Below are 15,780 nucleotides of genomic sequence, written 5' to 3' on the forward strand. Positions count from 1 at the left end.
TTGACTTTACATCAGGTTTTTTATTCCCCTTTGCCAAAATACAGAGTTGATTTTTTTCCCCAAATCAGAGGCCTGGGCCCCTTCCCCTCCTGGTAAAAAAAACCCCTGAATTAGAACGTCATAACCCTTAAAATGTGAAAATCAAAATTTTTCAACTCTTTAAGTCATACCGACAAAGTTTGACCTCTTTGAGCCAATGACTGTCACAGTAATTATTCTGATGTTTAAAATACTCTACTTACTGTGCAAACTAGCGACAATTTTCTCACTTTTAACTTATTCAAGGGTCGTAACTCCAAAGCAAATATAATAAGCCCATCTTTGAATATGGAGGTATATAGTATTAGTCTGAATAAGTTCTAAGAAAAAATTATCTAGTTATTGAGCAGTCATTGGAAATTTTGACCAATCCAAGGAGAAGTAACTCTGAAGTCCCCTAATTCAAACTTGACATCAATATAGATGCCATATAATTTGTGTAATTACTGAAATTTTGAACTTCGTGAAGAAATGTGAATGTATCAAGACAGATATTAAACTATTTTTTTTAAACTATTTCTAGACGCTTTTGAGAAAATATACTAACTTGCAATTTTTAATAAATTGGTGAAAAGTCACAATACCATATCCATACCACTAGGGCTGTCACTGACTGGGTCTTAGGCATATCGACGATACCGATATATCAGAAGACAAATATCGACGATACATCGATCTATCGATTATTAAGTTAGATTAACAACCTATTTGTTCATATGCATACTATATCCCTTCCTGTAAATGCTTATTTTAGTTTAATTGCCTATTTTTCATATTACTGTTTGATTGGGTTGTATCTGTATTTATGAAATAAAAGAAATAAATAAAAATTAATAAAATCTTTCATTTTTATTTTGCCTTCACTTCTCTTTTGCATTTATCCAAATTTACAACTTTGTGAGCTTAATTGTTTTTTAGGGTCTGAGTGTTTGTCTGGATAGCTTTTTCTCTCTGTAAAATATCGATTTTTGAAAATGGGAATCGATAATCGATCGACAAAAAAATATCGTTGATACATCGATATCGTTTCTATCGATGACAGCCCTACATACCACTTTCAATTATACAGCAATATCCATATCACTTTCAATTATACAGCAATATCCATACCACTTTCAATTATACAGCATAGGGATTTTGTTAACAGAACAAATTAATATAACCTAAACCAAAAATCAAATTGCCATGAAAGTAAACCGTAAGAGAAAACTACTTGATCTGTTAGATTTATTTCAAATTACTTGCATTTGTTCTGTAGTAAAAAAAATAATTTCCAAAACTTTAAACATACATATTTATTTCTTTTTCCATTTTTAAAATTTAAAAAAGTATGTAACAATAAATAGGGAGGACTTAACATGTATGGTTACTTTGTTATTAACTGTAAAATTAACATTTATGATTGAGAAAACCTGACTTTTCAATAACTGCTGTACTTACAAATGATTCTATTTAAATTTATTACTTTTTATGTCACATCTAAATCTTACAGTGTATCATTTAAGAAGAGCTAACTTACCTTTAAGTGAATGATGTTGCCTGCCTCACCTCTTTTTCTTTGGTCTTTGCTGAAACACAGTTCCTTGCCTGTATGCCTCTTTGCCAATACTCTGTGTGCCTCAGCTCTTTGCTGAAACTCTGTGTGCCTCAGCTCTTTGCTGAAACTCTGTGTGCCTCAGCTCTTTGCTGAAACTCTGTGTGCCTCAGCTCTTTGCTGAAACCCTGTCTGTCTCAGTTCTTTGCTGATACTCCATCTGCTTCAACTCTTTGCTGAAACTCTGTGTGCCTCAGCTGTTTGCTGAAACTCTGTGTGCCTCAGCTGTTTGCTGAAACTCTGCCTGTCTCGGTTCTTTGCTGAAACTCCATCTGCCTTAACTCTTTGCTGAGTCTGTGTGCCTCAGCTCTTCTAAAACTCTGTCTTATCTTTGCTAAAACTTTTGTTTGCCTCAACTCTGTTAAAAATCTAACTAAGCTCTTGACTGAAACCCTGCCTGCTTCAGCTTTGCTTAAACTCTATTTTCCTCAGTTCTTTGATGGAACTCTTGTCTGCCTCAACTATATTCCATTTTCAGATTTTCTAAACTGTTGCATACTTATTTTGCCTTCCTGTTGTCATTTTTGTCTGTAAAGGACATTTCTTGACATTTCATCCCTGCTTCACACTTATACCTCCATAAAATGTAATATTTGTCACACAGTATATCTGCTCCAAGCTGTCTAAGCCCAGTAGGCCAGGTTTTCTGAATGCAATTTGCCTGTACACAGAGAGCTGTATTATCATCAACTGGCACACACATCTTTGTTTTTGCCTGGAAATAAATTTTCATATGATTATGACAAAACATAAAATTACAGTAAGATCATTTTATATCTTACTTCGAATTAGTTGTTTTAAAATAGGACTAGTACCCAATAATAAGCAAGAGCTGTTATAATGAAATAGAGAGCTGGAGCTATCACTGGAGATGACAATGTTGGGCAATAGATTTAGTCTGAGTAAAATGTATTTAGTACTATAGTGTTTCAAAATACTAAGTATCAAAGGGAAAGGGACATAATTCATGGAATACTTTGGTCATAATCTATGACTCTAGTTATATCCCCTGACAGTCCGTCCACAGAGTGGCAAGCAACTGCTGTAACAGCAGCTGTCACAGGAGACAGCACGCTCGACTATTTCAGTGCTTGATAGTGAAATTGGGCACATCTAAGGAAGCTGGAGCTGCCACTGGAGTGTTTGATGACTCAAAATGTGGATGAAGATATTGGACAATAGTTTAAGTCTGTGTCAAATAGATTTAGTATGGTGTATCAAAGCATTAAGTAAGTATAAAATGTATGGAAAACTTTTGCAAATGTGGCTAATGATACTGAACAACTATTTTAAGTGTGAATCAAATCTATTCAGAAATAACTGAGATAGAGAAAAAGTGCATCAAAACTTGAACCTGGAATTCTATTAGTAACAAGAGTTGTCCGTAAGACAGCGCGCTCGACTTTTCTCAGTGCTTGACTCTGAATTAGAGCTTTGCCAGTAAAAATTTTATAAACTTTAAACAAAAAAATTATCTAAGTTAAAAAGGGGCATAACTCTGTCAAAAATCAAATCAGAGTTATGAGGTTTGTTTCTCCTGGTGTAAACTTTGATAGTAAATAACCATTTAAAGTTTCAAGTCAATAGCCTTGATAGTAACAGAGATATTCGACTTTAAAAAAAATATCAAAAACTTTAACCAAAAATTCTAAGTCAAAAGGGGCATAACTCCATTAAAATTCATATCAGAGTTATGCGGATTGTTTCTCCTGGTGTAGACTTTGATAGTAAAGAACTATTTTAAGTTTCAAGTCAATAGCTTGATAGTAACAGATATATTTGACTTTATCAAAACTGTAACCAACTGCGACGCCGACGCCGGGGGGAATGCAATAGCTCTACTTTTTCTTCAAAAAGTTGAGCTAAAAGGGGGACATAACTCTGAGCTTTCGGTATGTTCTGAAACTCGAGAGTCGTTCAGCCTAAATTAAAATCAGATTTTCAAGGGTTAAGATCAGCTTTTCAGGTGTCTGACCCTATAGTTTTATAAATGCAACTTCCACAGACTTTATCTAAAACAAGTACATTAATCATTACATATCTTTTTTAAATAATTCATATTTTAGTTGTCTTAGTTTGCACATTGTCTTAAAAGTGGGTGGGGTTTGGTGCTTTTGCATGTTTTTATTCTCGAACAAGAGTGCCAGAATGTCACAATATACGCCCTTCACAGCAAATTTCTTTACTCTAGCACCTGTATTTGGAGATGGAATTTTAATTTTGTGGTTGTTTAGTAATCACTGTAATTCTTTTGTTTAAAATACACCTCAAAACTGGATGTAACATGCATGTTGTACTACAGAAAAGTGGTCCCGATTTTTCCCTACGCCTAGTAATGAAAAAGTTACAATATAAGCTATTTATAGTAACAACAAAGGGAAGTAATTCTAAAGAAGGAACTGCGCATGACACTTCGTCTCATGATGGTGTATAATTGTGCCAAGCTACATCAAAATCCCTCCATGCATGAAGAAGAAATGATTCGGACAAAGTCATTCTTGTATCTGACCTTTGGCCTCTAAGTGTGACCTTGACCTTAGACCTAGGGACGTGGTTCTTGCGCACGACACTCCGTCTTGTGGTGATTAACATTTGTGCCAAGTTATATCAAAATCCCTCTATGCATGAAGAAGAAATGCTCCGGACAAAGTTTTTATTCTTGTATCCTTTGACCTCGAAGTGTGACCTTGACCTTAGACCTAGGGACCTGGTTCTTGGGCATGACACTCCGTCTCATGAAAAGAAACAACTGTGCCAAGTTTGATCAAAAAGTTACAATAAAAGCTATTAAAAGTAACAACAAAGGGAAGTAATTCTAAAGAAGGGAACTGCGCATGACACTTCGTCTCATGATGGTGTATAATTGTGCCAAGTTACATCAAAATCCCTCCATGCATGAAGAAGAAATGCTTCAGAAAAAGTCATTCTTGTATCTGACCTTTGGCCTCTAAGTGTGACCTTGACCTTAGACCAAGGGATGTGGTTCTTGCGCAAGACACTCCGCCTTGTGGTTATTAACATTTGTGCCAAGTTATATCAAAATCCCTCTATGCATGAAGAAGAAATTCTCCGGACAAAGTTTTTATTCTTGTATCCTTTGACCTCGAAGTGTGACCTTGACCTTAGACCTAGGGACCTGGTTCTTGGGCATGACACTCCATCTCATGAAAAGAAACAACTGTGCCAAGTTTGATCAAAAAGTTACAATAAAAGCTATTTAAAGTAACAACAAAGGGAAGTAATTATAAAGAAGGGAACTGCACATGACACTTCGTCTCATGATGGTGTATAATTGTGCCAAGTTACATCAAAATCCCTCCATGCATGAAGAAGATATGCTCCGGACAAAGTCATTCTTGAATTTGACCTTTGACCTCTAAGTGTGACCTTGACCTTAGACCTAGGGACCTGGTTCTTGCGCATGACACTCCGTCTCATGATGGTGAACAACTGTGCCAAGTTTGATCAAAATCCCTCCATGCATGTAGAAGATATGCTCCGGACAAAGTCTGTGGACGCCACACGTCCGCCCGCCAGGGGCGTTCCCATAATACGTCCCGTTTTTCAAACGGGCGTATAAAAATTCTTCAAAATAAGACCTGCTTTTGCAACAGTTATCATATTTTTCTTAAATGCAGACTTTTTATTTACAGTGTACTAGAAAATCTTGTAAGAAATGATAAACAAGAGCACCGCCTTGCGGGTGCTGACACTCATCTGATTTTTTTTGTATAATAGAAAAATTGTCCTACCCATGATTTTCTAAGTCCAAAAAGGGCCATAATTCTTGCAAAAAACAGGATGGAGTTATGTTTCTTGATGTACAGAGTCAGCTTATGATGGTGGAAAACTGTTGCAAATTTCAGAGCAATAGCTTGAATAGTTTAGGAGAAAAGCTGACCTAAACATGAAAGTTAACCAATAAATCTGATATTTTCTAAGTCCAAAAGGGGCCAATTTTACCCCGGGGGTCATGATTTGAACAAAGTTTGTAGAAGTCTACTAGGCAATGTTACATATCGAATATCTAAGATCTAGGCCTTCTGGTTTATTTTAAGCAAATTTATGAAGATTTCCCTATGTACAATCAAGTAACCCCTGGGGCTGTGTCAATTTGACCCTGGGGGGTCAAGATTTGAACAAATTTAGTAGAGGTCTACTAGGCAATGCTACAAGTCAAATATCTAAGCCTTAGGGCTTCTGCTTTTTGAGAAGAAGATTTTTTAAGATTTTTCTATGTAAAATCAAGTGACCCCTGGGGCGGGGTCAATTCTGACCCCAGGGTCATGATCTGAACAAACTTGGTAGAGGTCCACTAGGCAATGCTTCACACCAAATATCTAAGCTCTAGGGCTTCTGGTTTTTGAGAAGATTTTTAAAGTTTTTCCTTTCGGTTGCCATGGCAACTCGAGTTCTGCATGGAATTCAATTCTTTGAACAATTTTTAAAGAGCTTCACCCAAGGAACATCCCTGTGAAGTTTGGATGAAATTTGCCTAGCGGTTTATGAGGAGATGTCGTTTGAAGTAAAAGTTTACGGACAACAGACGCCGGACAGTGAGTGATCCTAATAGCTCACCCTGAGCCTTTGGCTCTGGTGAGCTAAAAAAGGGGATCTAATTCATTAAATATTGGTGCCACAGTTATTGACATTGTGTCATATGATGATGAGGAACATTGTATAGTCGAGCTTAGCCTGGGAAGCCGTTGATAATATTTGTGCTTTGTCAGAAGAAATAATACATAATATCTATGCATTAAAGATCCGACTTAATTTGCGCTAATTAGTGTTAATTGGCATTCATCGAGTTTCTGATATTATCAACGCCTGGGGAAATCTGAAGGAGTTTCCATGTCAGTGCTGATTATCGATTTTCTATAATTAGCCTAATTAACATATGATCATATTTGCGCTTGTTTGAAACGAAAACGAGGCAATTCTGCTGAAAACTCGGCAATTTTCGTATATATTTCTTCTTAGATCACTAGGTCTGCATTTATATAACATCTCGATGGCTATGACGCAAACTTAAGTTTGCTGACATATTTAAAAGTTATTACAACTTGCCGGAAAAGCTATCGGAGGTAAAAACTGATATTTGTCTAAGGCCCGGAAATGTTCGGAACCCTTCGGAAGTATACGATTCCGATCTGCCTTTTCCGTGAGAATTCCGTTTCTATTTTTAGCCATGGATTATTGCTTTCAGAAATTATCGTTCTTTATCAGACACCCACATACTTTGGGTGTAATATAGGTGGCGCTGCGGTCGGAAAACAGGTTTCCCCAGGCTGTCAATTTGCAGGTAGAAATAAATAGTTAGAAATTGTCAGACTGGATTCCCAGGCTAAGTCGAGCTAAAAAGGCCAGCTGGCAGCTTTGCTTGAAAAAATCTGAATCCAGACTAGACTCAAAACCTTAAACAGTAAATATAGCAAAAGAAGCAACCTCTACCTCACCTTGCTTTACTGTTTCCCCAACATGATATTCTGCCGTATCTCATTTTGCGGGGTCTCTTGACAAACACAATTTCATACACACCATCTACATCAGATCTGATCTCTACTCAAGCATGGACCAAACAACCAGAACTATCTTTTCTATCTAAATTTAGTAACAGATGAATCTGAAAATGAACCTTTTTGACACAATTTTAATCGATAAAAGCAGTTAAGATTTTTCAATAAAAAGTCACTGTATGACTAAATCTTCTCTTGTTTTATCGAAAAGGTATCAAAATTTAGGTAAATCAAGCAATAGGTAGAACATTAACTTATAAGGGCTGTAAAGTTCATATTACCAGTATTATATACATATAAACGGCAAGGATGAGCCCAAAGTGGTAATTAACACAACTAAACCTGTATTGCACCAGGTTGTAGCCCAAGTGCCAATATAGTATTAGGAGTTCTAATTATGTTTAAATGTATTACTGCAAGCAAAAAGTGCTATAAAGAAAGTCATTCATTTGAATCTGTTTTGAATTATTGTTTGTTGAATATGACATGCAAGAAAAAGATTATATGGCTGTAGGAGCAGATGGGAAAATCCGGCAGAGCCTCATTACTGCCAAAACAGTTACCTGCAAGCCAGATATCCCATCAACACCTACAACCAGTGAAAGAATATCATAATTAAATTTTTACACAACAAGTAAATTAAGTTTTAAACTGAAGTTGATGACCTATTTGGTGTTGTGGTCACCTATCTTTGTATAGTAGTGGTCACTTTCAGTCCCTTCACCAACCGCTTTAACAGATTAGATTGTATACCCATACAATTTCTTTAATAAATGGTTACTAATTCCAACAAGAAAATGATGCAAAGAAAATTGTAACATGTCATTTTATCAATGTACAAGTTATATGCAGATAACTGACCATCTGTTTTACTTTAATTACCTTTTCGGCTACATCACTGCCATCGCCTCTACACAACAAGAAACTATCTACCAGATAACCAACTTCTCTGCCACAACCAGAACAAAACAATGGAACTGTCTCCCAGTGAACATCTCTGCTAAGAGACCTGAAACAATCAAACATGTTTGCACAAAATCTGTTTGCTTGATACCACATGCTGAAATTCTACATACTTATTTCAAAGTTAAGTTCTTTCTTATGGAATACCTTTTAAGATGTCAGGTGTAAAATGCTAGGTATTTAGTAGGTAAAGTAAATTTTGAGACACATGGGACACAAACTTTTATTTTTTGACTCAGTCGAGGGCCATAACTCATTGCGAAAGCAAAATAAAAACAAGAGCACCGCCTTGCAGTGCTGACGCTCATCTGATTTTTTTGTATAATAGAAATTGTCCTACCCATAATTTTCTAAGTCTAAAAAGGGCCATCATTCTTGCAAAAAGCAGGACAGAGTTATGTTTCTTGACGTACAGCATCCGCTTATGATGGTGAAAAACTGTTGCAAGTTTCAAAGCAATAGCTTGAATAGTTTAGGAGAAAAGCTGACCTAAACATAAAACTTAACCAATAAATCTGATATTTTCTAAGTCCAAAAGGGGCCATAAGCCTTGCAAAAAGCAGGACAGAGTTATGTTTCTTGCTGTACATGGTCAGCTTATGACGGTGAAGAAGTGTTGCAAGTTTTAAAGCAGTAGCTTTGATAGTTTATGAGAAAAGCTGACAAACATATTACTCAACCAAGAAAACTGATTTTCTATGTCCAAAAGGGGCAATAATTCATGAGAAAAGCAGGATGGAGTTATGTTTCTTGATGTACAGGGTCAGCTTATGATGGTGAACAAGTGTTGCAAGTTTCAAAGCAATAGCTTTGATAGTTTAAGAGAAAAGGTTGACCTAAACATAAAACTTAACCAAGAAATCTGATATTTTCTAAGTCCAAAAGGGGCCATAAATCTTGCAAAAAGCAGGATGGAGTTATGTTCCTTGCTGTACAGGGTCAGCTTATGATGGTGAACAAGTGTTGCAAGTTTTAAAGCAATAGCTTTGATAGTTTAGGAGAAAACTTAACCAAGAAAACTGATTTTCTAAGTCCAAAAGGGGCAATAACTCTTGCAAAAAGCAGGATGGAGTTATGTTTCTTGATGTACAGGGTCAGCTTATGATGGTGAACAAGTGTTTGCAAGTTTCAAAGCAATAGCTTTGATAGTTTATGAGAAAAGCTGACCTAAACATAAAACTTAACCAGGAAACGCCGACGCTGATCAAGTGATGACAATAACTCATCGGGGTTTTTTTCTTCAAAAAATCAGATGAGCTAAAAAACCTCAGGTGCACAAATTTACACTGGCAAATATTCCTACATGGTTTCTTGACTTTTATGTGAAATATTTTTAAAGATAAATGCAACACAAGTTTTAAAGAATTTTGTATATTTTTTCTAAGTCAAGGACCATAACTCTGGTTTGGTTCAAGTGAAATCCCAGAACAGTAGGTGCACAACTTCATCTTAGCTAAAATCTGGAGGTTGGCTGAGTGGCAGATTTGCTAAATGTAACTTCAATATCTGAGCATTTCCACTCCAAACTTCATACTAGTTAGATTAAATTCACTGTTGGTTTGGTATTTTAAGAGGGAGATCAAGGGAGACAATAAAAAAAGAGTTAAACTGACCACTTTCCACTTTTAACAGTGATTAAGGAATTCAGTTAGGTTATTGTGGTCTTCAGTGGCTTTAAATATCAGTGAGTGGGGATACTGCCCTTATGAAAAATTAACAAATTAACAAAACAAAAACAAGACCGTCATCAAAACCAAATATATACTCCATGGATATATTTTAGAATCAGTTCCCTGTGCAAAATATCTTGGTGTTGACGTAACAGCAGATTTAAGTTGCAATACAGGCATCACTAGAATATCTTCAAATGCTAATAAAACTCTTGGCTTTATAAAACCACAGGAGTCTGAAATTCTATCAATAAGACCATAGAAGTCTATCTTTACAAAAAATACCCCCTATATATATATACAATAGGGGGTGTTTTTTGTAAAGAGAGAATCCTTGCAAACTTAGTCCATTTATAAAGCATAACATATGATACACATTAAAATAAAAATAACTTGGTTGCCTTCAGTTTTGGTAGAAATATTTCCCCTTTTCATATTTTTATGACGCATAATTTTTGAAGTCCAAAAAAATATGTTCTAATGCTAAGTTTAAAACAAAAAAGAGTTCAATGGCTTTCTAATGCTCTGAATTATTGCACTAGTACATAAATGTATACATTTTACTATGCTCTCACTTACAACATTATAGTGAAATGTAAGTTGTAAAAATAATGTTCATATACTGCACTAGAAACAAAGTATTAACCCTAAATATATAGAATTAAGGTATTGGAGCAATAAACATGAGCTGTCTGTAAGACAGCGCGCTCGACTTTTCTCAGTGCTTGACTCTGAATTTGAGCTTTGCCAGTAAAAAAAAAAAATCCAAGTTAAAAAGGGGCATAATTCTGTCAAAATTCAAATCAGAGTTATAGGAATTGTGTCTCCTGGTGTAGGTTTTGATAGTAAATAACTATTTTGAGTTTCAAGTCAAAAGCTTTAATAGTAACAGTGATATTTGACTTTATCAAAAATTTCAACAAAATTTCTAAGTTAAAAAGGGGCATAATTCTGTCAAAATTCAATCAGAGTTATGGGGATTGTTTCTTCTGGTGTAGACTTTGATGGTAAATAACTATTTTAAGTTTTAAGTCAATAGCTTTGATAGTAACTGAGATATTTGACTGAAGTGTCTGGTCAACAGGCTGGTAACATTGCCCGATCGGGCTTACGACACAAAAAGTAGTATTTCTTGAAAAATAATGAAGATACTTCTTTCAAACTTGGTCCATTTATTAAACATAACAAATGATACAAATTAGAATAAAAATAACTTGGTTACCTTCAGTTTTGGTAGAATTATTTCCCCTTTTCAGATTTTTATGACGCATAATCTTTGAAGTCCAAAAAAATATGTTCTAATGCTAAGTTTAAAACAAGAAAAGGTTCAATGACTTTCTAATGCTCTTAATTATTGCGCTAGTACATGAATGTATACATTTTACATTGCTTTCACTTACAACATTATTGAGAAATGTTAGTTCTAAAACCATTGCTCATACATCTGCAGTAGAAACAAAGTATTTACCCTAAATACATAGAATAAAGGTATTGGCGCACAAGTTTGGAGCAATAGAAAGCCATCTAACCTTTTCTGTTTTAAACATTGCATTAAAACATAATTTTTTTTGGACTTTAAAAAATATGCATCAAAAAATACTGAAAAAGGGAAGTAATTCTAACAAAACTGAAGGCAACAAAGTTATTTTTATCTTGATAAGCATCATATGTTATGCTTAATAAATGGACCAAGTTTGAAAGAAATATCTTCATTATTTTTCAAGAAATATTACTTTTTGTGTCATAAGCCCGATCGGGCAATGTTACCAGCCTGGTCAAAGAGCTATAAAAATATAATATTTTATACTTCTTTGGTCTGGTACATAAAGTGACACATTCATCTATACGCACAGGTGGCAGTAACGTTCCTAGGATACAGTATGGGTCCATGGGCCATATGCACTTAAATTTATTACAATTATAATGTTTTCTTAGGAAAAAAATGACAAAAAGCCATTTTGAAAAAAATTTTGCTCCTGTGACAATGAGCCATCTAGATCAAAATTTTTTTCGAAATGGCTTTTTGTCATTTTTTTCCTAAGAAAACATTATAATTGTAATAAATGTAAGTGCATATGGCCCATGGACCTATACTGTATCCTAGGTACGTTACTGCCACCTGTGGTCACGGGTGGTAAACGCGCAATCCAATTCCCGCTGGAATTACGCTTAATGGGTTGCGCGAAAACGCTCGTAAATGTGTCATTATTTACAAAAACAAAAACTCATCTACCTCGATTTTGTATATATTGATGCGCTACACCATTTTTAGCGTATTCCCTGTGGGAATTGGATTGTGCGTTTACCACCCTTGTAAGTATTTCGACCCAAGAATCGGTTGGCGCAAAATATGTTTAAGATCTTTATTTCTATAAAAAGAAGCATGAAATAAGAACATGTCTGTGTTTCCTGTTTAAAAGTAATATATATATTCAGTAAGTTATGGTGTGTTAAAAGTGTCATTTTGTTGAATAAATGCGAAAACAAAAGTTCATCGCGTTATTTTTAATTCATTCTTCAACTTAGGGATATAGTAATAACATCAGTCTTTAAAATAATATTTGCTCCGAATATTATCCAACTTTTAATATTCAAATTTCAAATAGATCTAAATTCAGTCCCTCTGAAAATATGCCATTGAACGGTCTGTTGTTGTTGTTGTTGATATTGTTTTTTTATAAATCATACCTGACTTATATAGCTTGCTTTTTAAAACAAACACATCCAAAGACGCTTTACACACATGATAGTCATTCAGGGCGCAAAATTCATCCTCTACCGGGCACAGACAAAGAGCGATCTGACCAGAGAGACAGAATGAGAGAAACCCCGCGGAACACAGAGAGAGAGAAATCTTTTTAAACACAGACATGCCGGGCCAACTCAGTCTAGCTCTATAGATACCAAGGGCTTTCCTTACTATTCGGAAATATTTCATATCTTCTCTACAGTTTCCCGACGACACAGAAACCGGGTTCAAAATCATTTAAAAAAAATAGTTCAACTGCATTTCAATAGGAGACCCAGCTTCATCATTTCATGTAGATCTATCAAATGTTGCTGGCGCTTTCTACACCTAGATGCAGTTACTGAAAAAGTGATTGCGAAAAAAATTGCCAAAATTACCATAATATGGTCTCAAGATCATAATATTATTGCAGAACGAATGTTGGTGTATTGTTTTTCTTTCCTTTTTCGTTTTTTTTTTGTTCTATAGATGTATCTTGGGCAAATTTGCGTCTGGTCCGATGATGGCTCCAAAGTTCGAAACTTGACTTCCATTCGGGTGGTGTCTCAGTTTTAGCCATACAACGTACAGTCAAGCTTGTCGGAGACACCACGTATACGAACAGACCACTTGCATGAAGAGTTCCTTTTTTGTTATGAAAGAATACAGAGACTCGTCAGTGTTAATGAAATCTCTTACGTAATTGTTTAACTGTCGATGTTGGCATTGGAAAGAAAATACCATTTGATGGGAACAGGCAAAGGTCGTACGTCTGCCGAAGTATTCCTGCATGTGTTTTAAAGTCTCGGGTTTGTTGCATAAAATCTAGCTGTACATATTGGGAAAAAAATTTCTGGAATTTCAAGCAATTTATGCTTCTACATTCATTACCTGCGGCCGCAGGTATATTGGAATGCAACAAGTAGTATAGCACATGTGGACTGGGCGATTTCACGTGACTTTTTACCGATATGCGATTGGATTATCGCATTTATGGAACGCCGTTTTTGCAATATAGCTGGCACTCTATATGATATATAGAGAAATGTTTGTGACCTGAATTCCTCATTCATTATTTCATATAATTTATTCAAACTTTCAGCAATGATCAATATTGATACCTTGTTGTGCATAAGGGGTTTTGTGTTAATTGCTCTTCAATTTTCTAGATTATGGTCCTGTGTTGTCAAATAAGTCCAGGTGAATGCATGAATCACATTTGTGAAAGCTCTAGTAAAGTATTTCAATAGTCAAGGAATGTGACCAGTTAAGCTAAAAGTTATGTTATACATGAAAGGGAAATATAGTTCTTTTTGCTCAAAACAATAACTTTCAGACTTACGAAATACATAGTTCATAGATCTACTTGTAAATCATGCTGGATGGAGTAATATTTCCGACATTAAAGCGTAATGGTATAATAAAAAAGTACGTTATTCACCCGTAAGTTACTGTCAACAATTTCTGGTCTGTATAACTTCTGGCCGCAGGAAATCTTTCGTCTTGTTCTAACTTGTATCTCTTCAAGTAAATGTGATGTGCATATTCATAAAACAAAGAGCCCCAAAGAGCATTTATTATTTCTTTCGTTTTAAAAGTAGTGAACTTCAATCTCTCTGGAATCAGTTCAATGCTGGGAATCTGCAGAGCATTTAGACACCAGTTTAATATGCCATGGGTAAAGAAATGACAAGAAGGGTGAAAATCTACGTCACAGGTACCTGCCGGAGGCTGCAAAGTCCGGAGACAATCAGTTATAGCGGGATCTTTCAGTGCACAAAATACATACTATGGTGGCTGACTTCTGCAATTTCGTTCTAGTGTGTTGAGGAGCGCCAATACGCCAGGACAAACTTTTTCGAAACTAAACTTGTCGTATCGATGGGCTTATTTGTCGTTCTGGTGTGTAACGTGCAAGCGCAAATTCACAGATTGGCACCCGCATACTCGTATCTGCGCGCTAAATCAATCGCTTTGGCGTGTTGACGCTTTTGGGGGGCACCAGCATGCCAGAACAACGAATAAGCACGCCGATACGAAAAAAAAAAAAAAAAAAAAAAAAAATGGGTAACAAACCAAAACACCAAAACGAAATGGTTAGAAGTCAACCACCATAGTGGTTCTGGACTGGAGAAGTTTCATTATAATTGATATGATACGAGGTACGAACATGTAAGATTGAACCAATTTATACAAAACACTCCTCATTGTATACATGAATATTTCAACACAACTGTTTTTAGAAATATTGTGTGAAAATTTGTCATCTGTACAGGGACGTGTCCTACTTAGGACACAGTTTTAACTTAGGAATAAGGTGTTTCATGAACATTGTTACTTTCTTAGAATATTTTATTTTAAACCAAACAAAAATAAGATAGATTTGTGCTTAAATTGTATTAAGGACACTTTTTAAAAAGATACAAGACGTATGGAATTAATGTGTTGTAAGATATAGAACTAAATAAGGGGAGGCAACACGTACAATTCAAATACATGGAATCACATAGAATTACCCCCCTTATACAGTGTAACTGAGAAATTTTGTTGCCCGTTAAGATTTTTTTCTCGAACAAGCTAAATATTTGTTAGCGATGAAGTTTTAATATGATTATGAACTTCGCCTGTGTACTTTGGAATATTCGTAATAAACAAGTAAAAGAACATAGAGCGAGTTATTGGGTCATAAACAATTTGTTGTATTATGATCAAATTAACATATCGTATATCTACTGTTATAGATGTTGTTTCAAAGTTGTATATTTAAATTGTGCGTCTGTATGAAGAATCAAACTAATTCCACTGAAACTGTGTACACTATGGTTCATGAACATACATACATACATACATACATACATACATACCATTACGCATGCATGTAGCAGGGGATATTCTCAGACCCCGTCTTTGCCTTTGGTAAAGACAATAGCTGAATGGGGTTACGCCAGTAAGGGAGCCTGGAACAAAATAACACCTTAAATTATCATTGGCATTATATAGATTGTATACAAGGCACTTCCAAAGGCCTTGCTATTGAATTAGCTTTTCACAGGAGTGGTAAAATTGTCTAGAACAGCTTGCAAGCTTAGGCGTTCGAGCCTGGATGGTGTCCCGGAGACGTTGAAGCTCCGAAAAATATCACAGCATGCAAACGATAAATTTCAGATGGAATGCAAAGTTCACAAATGAAAACCTACCAGTACCCGACTTGGGGTTATCTCTATAAACAGACACAAAACACACAAAAAAAATGTGAAGGATCTAGTAATC

Source organism: Mercenaria mercenaria, chromosome 8 (assembly GCF_021730395.1).
Source record: "Mercenaria mercenaria strain notata chromosome 8, MADL_Memer_1, whole genome shotgun sequence".
Classification (NCBI taxonomy): domain Eukaryota; kingdom Metazoa; phylum Mollusca; class Bivalvia; order Venerida; family Veneridae; genus Mercenaria; species Mercenaria mercenaria.